This window comes from Bidens hawaiensis, unplaced genomic scaffold, assembly GCF_021521415.1.
Source record: "Bidens hawaiensis isolate Kalapana, Puna unplaced genomic scaffold, B.hawaiensis_p1.1 tig00008505_1, whole genome shotgun sequence".
In the NCBI taxonomy this organism is placed as follows: Eukaryota; Viridiplantae; Streptophyta; class Magnoliopsida; order Asterales; family Asteraceae; genus Bidens; species Bidens hawaiensis.
Window position 1 is genome coordinate 627,265 of NW_027491606.1, and position 10,615 is coordinate 637,879.

General features: G+C 34.8%; 1 pseudogene across 1 annotated transcript; it reads right to left on the reverse strand.

Annotated features, from left to right (window-relative positions):
- Positions 1 to 2,313: 2,313 nt before the first annotated feature.
- On the reverse strand, positions 2,314 to 7,588 carry LOC143529141 (glucose-6-phosphate 1-dehydrogenase, cytoplasmic isoform-like; annotated as a pseudogene). Its single transcript, XR_013134602.1, has 14 exons — positions 7,358 to 7,588; positions 7,186 to 7,252; positions 6,728 to 6,914; positions 5,575 to 5,732; positions 5,409 to 5,477; positions 5,260 to 5,318; positions 4,422 to 4,458; positions 4,275 to 4,345; positions 4,048 to 4,195; positions 3,732 to 3,827; positions 3,582 to 3,652; positions 3,384 to 3,499; positions 3,158 to 3,203; positions 2,314 to 2,647 (listed from the first exon to the last, which is right to left on the reverse strand). The product of XR_013134602.1 is annotated as a glucose-6-phosphate 1-dehydrogenase, cytoplasmic isoform-like (transcript).
- Positions 7,589 to 10,615: the final 3,027 nt, after the last annotated feature.

Genomic DNA, 10,615 nt, shown 5'->3' on the forward strand with positions numbered 1-10,615 from the left:
AAGAAATAAGAGCACTTTATGAGGAGGGAATTTTTCCATGGTAATGTTCTTAGCTGACTAACCACTCTCGCTAGTTCTAGCGAAGGGTGCGAAGCACCCGACGTGCACGCGCACGGACACGGACTCGGGCGATGGGCATAATGTGGCGTTTTGATGGCGCACTTTGCACTTCGCACTCTCGCATCAGCGCGAGCCGCATAACGGCCGCTTTAGTATTTTTGAACTATGAAAGATAGACCAAGAAGTGACAAGTTAACAAAGTCCAGGGGCTGAAAATAAACATTTCGGTTTTCTAGACCCATCGCGCTACGCGATGGGTAAGACATGTTGATCATCGCGCTACGCTATGATGTTTCCCATGAATTTAGAAAAAGGGGCGTCGCGTCACGCGATGGTCCAGAAGGAAGGGGGTATGGCGCTACGCGATGACCCGGTTAAGTAACCGGATACACATGTTCAACCACGTGTCAACACGTGGCAGGACCTCAGCTATTGCGGCGTCGCGCTACGTGATGGCCGAGGAGAAAGCCCCATCGCACTACGCGATGGTGACCAAAACTATGCCTATAAAAGGAGGCTACGGGTTTGAAGCATTCTCATCCCAAAAATACCTTTCTTTACATACACACAACCTTGGGAGGCATGCCCGACGATTGTGAGGTTTCGAGGCCCTGATTTCTCATAATTCGTGCAAGAATTGGAGTTTTAACGATCCATAGATGTGTTAAGCAAGCTGGAAGCGAGGTCCTGACGGTTTAAGTTTCTATAAGTGATAAGAAAGTAGGAGTCCTGTCGTGTAAATCTTAGGCAAATAATACCACAAAAGGTAGGGGTTCTGCTTGAGCTATTATTTTATCATTATTTTATATGGCTTAGACCCTAGTCGAGGGTATAGTCTATACCTTGATCAGATAAGTAAAATATAAGCTTTCATGAGATAAGATTATAGATGAAATTTTGTTTTTATATTACTTATGAAAGAAGAAACTTGATATACACGTTTCTTCATGAAGAAGAAACGTAGCTTATAAATGAAACATATATTTTGTAAAATGAAATGAAATATCAAGGTAAGAATTATGCAAATAGATGAAAGATTTAAAGCTAGATCATGGATCTAGTTATTTATAGAATGTTATTCTCGTACTATAGGTCCGAGGTAAAGATCAGACATTTTTCAGTGAGAAATATTGAATTCAACAAAAGGTGAATACGCCCAACCTTTTTAGTATGAATATGATTTTGACGTGAATACGTCTATGTGATATTTGAAAGATATTTACTCTTGTAAACTATGGACTGGTATCCATATGTAAAAGAGTTATGAAAGTATTTGCATGAGGATTGGTTCAAATCCTCTAAAACGTTTTGATACAAGGTAGTACTAAACACTCAGGCTAAAATATACATGTGTCTGGATCCTTACATATATGTACTGTAGTGGGCACACTACAAACATACTGACCATGAGGCAAGTGACTGTCTCTAGGGCGAGTGAAGTCCAATTATGTGGTTTGTGCGTATGTTTAGTTCCGATGAGATGTGATTGAGACCCACTGAGTCGTTGAATGCTATTGGTGTTGAGTCTTAACGAATTGTGAAAACCTTTTATCGAGTTTGCGTGTTCACCAGCATATAGCTGACGTATTTTCAAACTGTTTTCAGGTAATCAAGAGTAAGCTGTAGAGATGGATATGCCAGTTGAGATAGAAGATCACTAGGCATAGAATACAGCTGGTGGCTCAGCTAATTTTGTAATGAGGCATATATATTAAACTTGTTTTAAACAAGTAATTTTGTAAAACAAACAAGGGTATTTAATTATGTGTGTTATAAAAGTAAATATTTTAAATTAACATTTTCCGCTGCAAACTTTGATAAATTAACAAAAGTGGTACCAACTGTGAGTCACATGCCTAGGCCCGAAGGCGGGGTGTTATAACGAGAGATAAAAGGAGAGAAGGATGAAGAGTTGCTTAAATGGCGGTCTTTTCGGAGTTATAAAGAAATTTTCGAGTTTTAAATCCCCAAATGATAGGAACAGGTGGAAAGCCATGATCAAACTAGGGCTAGCTGTAATTTTTCATTGAAAGTAATTCCAATTCCATCAAATTTCAATTCCAACTAAACACTCCAATCCCCTTCAAAAGATTATGCGAACCAAATAGGCCCTAATGATTAATCATACCTCACAACTCGCGAGGCAAGTTAACCATGAGTCTTAACATGCCAACAAGTGATTGCCAATGACTATAACCAACATTAAAGTTCTATAGTGAACATGTTGATCTAACATTATACTTATACTTAAGTCATCATAATTTACTTTTATTACACCCCATAGTAATGGGTACAAAACCACTGTGTCCAAATGTTAAAAAAAAACAGCCAACAGATACAAAAAACAGCAAATGCTACACACATAATACATCCAAGTCCAACATCATGGCATATAGGCACCAGGTGGATTATTGACACCCTACAAAGTTGGAGGTATCCATATGTATCCATGAGTTTGAACATATCCCACATTTTCAGCCAGCTTATCTGCTGCCTCTGGGCCTCTGCTTCCGGGCTTGTATGGAAGTGGTTTCATTTCACCTCTATCAATTCTGTGCAGAAGCGGTGTAAAAATCTCCCAAGCCGCCTGCTCATTAGATTAACATTAGTTTTAATTTTTTATTTAACAGAGCTATCAAAATGGCATCACATTTTCTTATTGTATACCAGATATAATAAAATCAATTTACTTATAACAACGTGAACAAAGAGGACATTATATTTTGGCATTACTATTCCTTTATTAAGCAACACAAAGATGCTAACATTTACAACAAAATGAAAAAAAAAATATATTTTTAGTGAATTATGATACGAAATTTTGAACTAAGAGGATGTATATGAAATTAATCCTATAAAGAAATCTGTGTAAATAGATGATGCAATAAATTAAATTACTAAAATATAGTATCGCAACATAAGTGATCCTCTATTTTCGAAAGGCAAAAAAAGTGATTTAAGAGATCGTATACATAAGAAATGCGCTTTGGTCAACTTTCAACTTGTTTGACTTGATTCCATTTTAAGCTAAAGTTTTTTAATGTCCTTTCACATGACCCAAATCAGCACATTTAGAAGCTAACTGGTTAATGCATACCTTCAACTCATCTCTGCGGACAAAATGTTGTTGGTCCCCTCTTATTCTGTAAATCCAAATAAATAATTTGTTGAACTTCTAGCAACAAACAAGTTATATAACTTTCTACTTGTGTAGTTACTGTGCTTATATGTGCATATCTTTCATGTACTATTTAAGATGCATAAAGGAACTAGCTTTTTCATAACTAATTCAACAATTAAATAATATACATAGATATACTTAAGTGTCAAGAATCAAACGTTCATAAGCCTCGGGAATTATGGTTCCTTGATACCGCTGCCTATACGACAAATCTAACTCACTCTGAACCGTCTTCATTTCAAGCCCGGGTTGCTAAACCTAAATAAAAATTATGTTTCACGCACACTGTCAAATGTCTAAAGTGCCCTTTACAATGATGACAACTGACAAGAGGACTTACAGTTAGTTTCATGTACATGGCCTCTGAAGGTTGAAGTCTAATCACAAACTCGTTTCTGCCTTGTTTTTGACCTGAACATATATACAAATATGGTTTGAAACTTTTCCATTTTTATAAAAAATCATTTTTTTATGAAAAACGATCACACACATTTATATATATCACCAGGAACATCCTTAAACTGCACCCGGATTTCTGCCTTTCTTGAATTCAAAGCTTTCCCTGCCTTAATAATAAACGGAACACCTACAACACATCAAATATTACTAATCAGTGACATTTAATTAAAAAACCGTCTCAATATAGAATCCGAAAAAAGGTTACATTTTACGTCATATTATTATCTCAAACGGGTCAAATTAGAAAACTTAGCTCAAAAGTCAAAGCAGGCCAAATGGGTTGAAAGCCAATTAATTTATGTCTAATCTATTCAAATTAAACTTTGATTATTAATAAGGTGTAACACCTTCCCATCTTTCATTATGAATTCTAAGAACCATGGTTGCAAAAGTGGGAGTATTTGAGTTATCCGGAACCGTTGGATCATCTGTATATCCATCATATTGTCCAAGCACAACTTCGCTGTCTTCAATTGGAAGAACAGATTGGAGAACCTAAATCATATAAGCATCAGTCACTGAGTTGACTTTTTCATGGGTCAACGTGAATAACAAGAAAAGTCAAAGTATACACCTTCACTTTCTCGTCTCGAACATGCTCCGATTTAAAGAAACAGGCTTCTCCATAGCAACTAGACAAAGGACCTGCAATGCGAAGGGCATTTTAGACATTTCACGTAGGATATAGAAAATTATATCGGAAAAATTAATTTTTTCTTGCCTGTAATAGATGATTTTGGATAATATCCCTGATGATTCTGTTTTAAGAAAGAACACACGGAAGTCAGTAATTAGTCAACAAGAATGTCATAGATAACCGCTGATTTAGGCCTGTAAATAAACCAAAAGTCAAGTGAACCGTTTATTTACTAAACGAATGAACATGAACAAACGTCTCATTCATTCATTTATGTCCGTAAACATTCGTTTAAGTTTGTTCATTTACGCTCGTTAATATATTCAATTAAACTTTTAGGCCCATTACAACTTAGTCTAGCTTTAATAACTTTGGAGACCCAACAAATTGTTCTTCAATCAACTTTTAATTGGTTTTAACTCACTTATGTCTGTTCATCTATGTTCAGTTACCTTCGTTCATTTGCATTCGTGAACCGTTCATTTAACTGTTAACAAATAAACATAAACTAACCCAAACACGCTCAATTTCTTAACGAACGAGCACAAACAAGAAAACTCTGTTCGGTTCATTGCTCGTGTTCGCTCGTTTCTTCGGTTAAAGTTAAACAAACGAACAAGAAGCTGCTCACTCTTTTAACAAACAAACACAGACAAGAAAACCCGTTCGTTTAATTGTTCGTCTTCGATCATTGGTTTGGTTAAAAGTTAAACGAACGAACAGGAACATGACCAGCTCGTGTTCGTTCGATTCGTTTACAAGCCTATGCTAATTATAAATTTATAGCATCATAAAATAAAAGGTTAAAGTTAAACGAATAAACACGAACATGACCAGCTCGTGTTCGTTCGATTCGTTCACAAGCCTACGCTATTTATAAAATTCCGACATCATAAAATAAAAAAACAATAACAGAAATTACCCGTATTGATCAAAATACCCTCCACGACCATCAGTGCCAAAATCCTCTCTAAACACAATCTGTAAAAAAGTTTCAAAAACAAACAAATAAATAAAATATAAAACAAAAGCATATCAATTATGAAGTTAATGAAGTAATAAATTCATCACCTGTATATTAGAGATGTTGTCACGGTTCCATAGTGGCAAGAAAAAATGATTTGCAAAACGAAGTACCATCTGCATATTATTAATAAACAAAAGTTAGGTGGGAAAATTTATTTAAAAAAACTGTAAGTAGAAAATTAGGTAGTTTTAGTTTTAGTGTTGTTATTACCAAGTTTTGCACCAATTCTTTTCCCAAATAATGATCAATACGGTAAATTTGCGGTTCATCAAATAATTCTCCAATTTGCGAACTGAGTTCTTCAGCAGAATCCAAATCCTTACCAAACGGTTTCTCAACAACAATCCGAGTCCAACCACCAAGATCCGCTATAATAATAGCTTAAGTTATATAAATCAGGTGACATGTATATATGACAAGCATAAAAGCTAAAGTCAAATTAGTGTTTGGGAAAATAGCATATATTTTCTCATATAGCTACCATAGCTTTGCTATTGGTGGGATATACTGAGTACGATGATGATTTCTCATATAGCTATCTGAAAGAGGCCGATTAAAATGCTTTTTTTTCCGGTTTGGTTCAGTTTCAGTTCTTTTGGTTTTACCATTTGAGCTTGATAATTTTTGGGCCGAGAAAAGAATGGGCCAAAATCTTTTTGTTGAACAGAATAACAAATTAATAATTAATTGATTATTATACATGTGGGTAATAACTATTTATTAAATTTTTATAAATTACTTAAAACTCAAAACAAAAAATGAAAAACCATAAAATCAGTTTTTTTTCGGTTTTTTAGGTTTATTTACATGCAAAACTGAAACCCAACTGAAAGTTTGGTTTTATATAAACCAAACAGTCGATTCTTCTTTGGGATCGATTTTTAAAATTACAGATTGGTTTTTTCGGTTTCATGCACATCCCTAGAAAGAGGATTTTTTTTTTGAACGGCCAATAAACATAGAATGCCTAGGTACTCCATACGGGGTGACCCAATGGCAAAAGGCCACCGCCAGCTGGCCCAACCTAGCCGTACAGAGCCCTTAAGCGCCTCCAAGTTATCTCCAGTTCCGGGGAAAACCCATCGCCTGAAGGCCCACTGGTGGTAACACCCGAACGCCCTCAAGATCCAACTGGAGATCACAAAGATCCCCGTCTTACATCATTGAGCCACCCATGTCCTCACAAAGTACTGTAAGTGGGGTTTGACCTTGGGTCTCCATTGAGAAACCCATGCTTCCTACCACTACACCACATTGGAAAGGACCCTAGAAAAAGGATAATTGCTTGGGGGTATGATTTTAAAAAGTATTAGTTGTCACATGCTATTAAAAAAAATTGAAATTTTGGGTTATGAATGCGTACATTTATTCATGCAGTAATTTCTTATCATTTTGCAGACGGATGGATATACAGACGGAGGGAGAGCAAGGTAGAAGAGTCTTCTAGAAGATCCTTCTGTACTGTTTTTTGACAGCTCATACTCGGATATTTCCTTGTCTAACAAACGAAATCCCTCCTCGGTATCATAAGCACCAGCTACGTATTTGATCTATACAAGTGAGAATGTAGCATAAAACTATTAAAAGAATAAAATGACAAGGCAGATGACTGAACTTTAAAATCTGTTGCAATAAAGGACAGTTTCTGTAACTTCTGTAGGTTAAGTGTTTAAAAATGAAGGCTGCAAGTTGGTATAAACATAAAGAACGAAAACTCTAATGATCCCAGACGCATATTTGATCTATACAAGAAATCACAAGTGAGAATTGAATTGTGGTGATTTGTGAAAACCTGAAGAAATCACAAGTGTGAGTGGTTACCAATTGCAGAAACTGAGTTACAGCTTCCTCATGTGTCTCCTCAAAGCCTTTGCATGGTGTAAGATATCTGTAATTATTAAAGATCACCATTGAAATGAAATCTCACCTCCAAATTGATTATTGATATTGAATGATGTAAATCACATAAGAAAGTGAAAGAAGGAAATGGTACCCGCGAATGCGATCTCTGAAATCCTGGTCGGAGACCGAAGATATGAACATCGTGCGATTGGATAAAGCCCTGGCGATAAAGATGGAAGAGAGCAGGGAACGTCTTCTTCTTGGCCAGATCACCAGAAGCCCCCAGCACTATGATCGAAAGGCACCCGCTTTCACCTACCAACGGCGATTCATTCCTCATCGGAGCTCGATGTTCAACCGACCATTCACCCGGCGATCCCATCAAAGTAAACTAGAGATTAGTGATGATTGGAGTAGACAAAGGTGAACCAACCGCCGACGTTGAATATAATGGGAAATTTTTTTCACCAAAGTTAGTGGGAAATTTTACAAAAACGGACCTAGATTTCATTTTTGTATGGTATACTTTTTAGAATTTCAAAAATAACACGCCCTAACTCATCACCAACTATGTGTTAGAAAGTAAAAGTATAATAAGTTTTTGACGACATGCTATACTAACACATTGTCAAAGATGTGTTAAATTTCCTATCACATGATCAAAAATTACTTAGGCCTCAAAACATGATCAATGACGTGTTAACATCCAAACACATGTTAGCCTTTTGTTTGTATTTTTTAATATTATTATACTACTATAACTAATTTTATTTATATTTGGCTTTTATTTTATAACTTTTAATAGAGTTAATGTCCATTTTCGTCCCTATAGTTTGCTACTTTCGCCACTTCAGTCCAAAGTTTGAAATTTTGTCAATTTAGTCATTATAGTTTTAAACATTAGCCAATTACGTCCCTCCGTCTAACGGCATCCAACTATGCCGTTAGTTTAAGGGGTATTTTTGTCTTTCTCTAGTTTATTTTTATTTAATGGTCATTTTCGTCCTTGTTTTTTGATACTTTTGCTACTTTAGTCCAAAGTTGGAAGTTTTTTTCAATTTTATGTTTAATTTAATTCAGTTTTTTTTATTTATTATTATTTTTTGTATATAACCCCTAAGAGCATAATCCAAGCCCAAAACCATCGAGTATCGACCAAAAACAGGTCCACATTTACTTTGTCGACAACAATAATCATGCTTATATAACAGGACAAAGAGTAATGTATTATCGTTTCAAACGATAATTTTATATTGCTTTCATATTTTGTTCTCAAATATGATCATTCTTATTGCCATTTGTGGTGGTCTATCTCATTATTAACATGACCATTTTTATAACTCTAATGGGCAGGCTAATTCTTAACATGATCATCCTTATAGTTTTATTAATTACGTCTATGATCACGATGGTCAATATGTGGTCTCATTCACTTCAGGGAATGAAGTGGAATCAAGCTAGTTTCATGGTTCTTCATTATATACTCGAGCATATCTTAAGTGTGAAAATTATAAAACTTTTATCAATTTTTCCATAAAAATCAATCCTCTTCTCTTATAAAAGAAGAAATAATTATATGACCGACTCATGTAAAATTAAATAACCTTCTATAAACTAGTAGATTTATGGAGTTGGATACTTTCATGAGAGTGATAACAGCAAATTTGATCTTTTAATTTGCTTTATCCAATAATCTCCATACAAATATGTAATAGCTTCTAAAAGACATTTGCAACAATAATATACGACAAAGGTAATACCATCATCAGTATTATAATGGTTTTAAACAAAATTGCTACGGAGATAACTACTAGATTAGACATCATACCATTCTCTTTATTATCAACATCAAATATATGACTTCTAGATTGTTTTGATTCCATTAAGGACAAAAGTGATGTGTGATAAAAGGCACGAAAAAGATTTGTTTGTATGATAACATGCAACCAAATTCAAATCAATAGATAACGTTCTAACATTTAGTTACATAAAACGGACCATGACTTGTAATATTCGTCACTTTTCAAATCCGAAAACTCGACCTGTTTCAAATTTTAGGTTCTTGTTTATAAAGAATATACATAAATATATATTATTATATCCTCAAGTTTCGATGTATTATCATTATTATTTATCATTAATAAAGTATTTCCGCCATTTGAAGTTCATTGTTTGTTCGTTTTATTAAAATTCCGGGTTTTAGCGCGTAAACAATTCGCGATCTAACCGAGTATGATTCGAAAACTATCCAAGTTATAAATATTATTCATTTATAAAACATTTCAAAGTATAAGGTGGATTGTGTATATATTAGTTTAATTTTGATTTAATACAATATGAAAGTTGAGGGTTAGATGTGTAACTTATTTAAAATATTATATTAAAATATATAAAATATTAAACAGACCCAAACCCCCCTAGTTCCCCGTTTTTCCGTCAAGATTAACCGGCGAAACCGACAGCGGCTCCGACGACCACCTTTCAAGCCGTATTACACGCGGCTGAACAAATTAATCATCCCAACGGTGTTAGTCTTTGATTTTAAAAGATAATAGACATAATAATTATATCCTAACGTCCCGTAAACGCCGGAATACCTATAACTCTCGCCGGAACTTCCGCCATGACTGTTAACTCAATTAACGAGTATCCGTTGCAATTAACTAGTATAAATAGAATACAATCGTTCGTGTAAACATGCTACAACCTCTAATCACATTATCAAAGACTCTATAATCGTCAGTTGATCATCAAGAATTTCGTTTTCCGGCAACCCAGTTCTCGGCCAATTCTTTAATTTTCCAGGTAATTAAAATATGCATTATACCGATTTTGATATGAGGAACGAAACCCCTAAACTTAATTCTTCGTTCATGGAATGGTTTTCCTCAATTGAAACCCTAGGGTTTCAATGAGGAAGACAATTCTAAGGGTTAGTTTTTAATAAATGATTTTTGTGCATAAACTCGATGATAACTCTAGTCCAACTGGTTAACTCCTTTGTTTTGTAAGCCTCAGACCCGGGTTCGAAACCCGTGTCAAGCGTCTGTTTCATAGTAATATAATAAATAATATGAATTGTACCTGCTAATATTTATAACCAATTAAAATCATAAATTTAACGAATATCATACCAAGATCAACTGGTTAAGACATTAAGCTGGTGGTGCATAGACCCTGGTTCGAAACCCGAGTCAGATTATGGGTATGTTTGGCAAGAAGCTTTTAAGAGTTTTTAGGGGCTTCAAGCTTTTAAGAAAAAGCTCCTACCTAACAAAAAGCCTTGTTTTGTTCAATGAGCTTGAAGCTTTTATATTAAGAGAAAAAGCTCTTTTTCTAAACGGTACTACTACTAGCGTTTGAGAAAAAGCTACAAGCTTTTACAATTGAATTTACAATTTTGGTACTT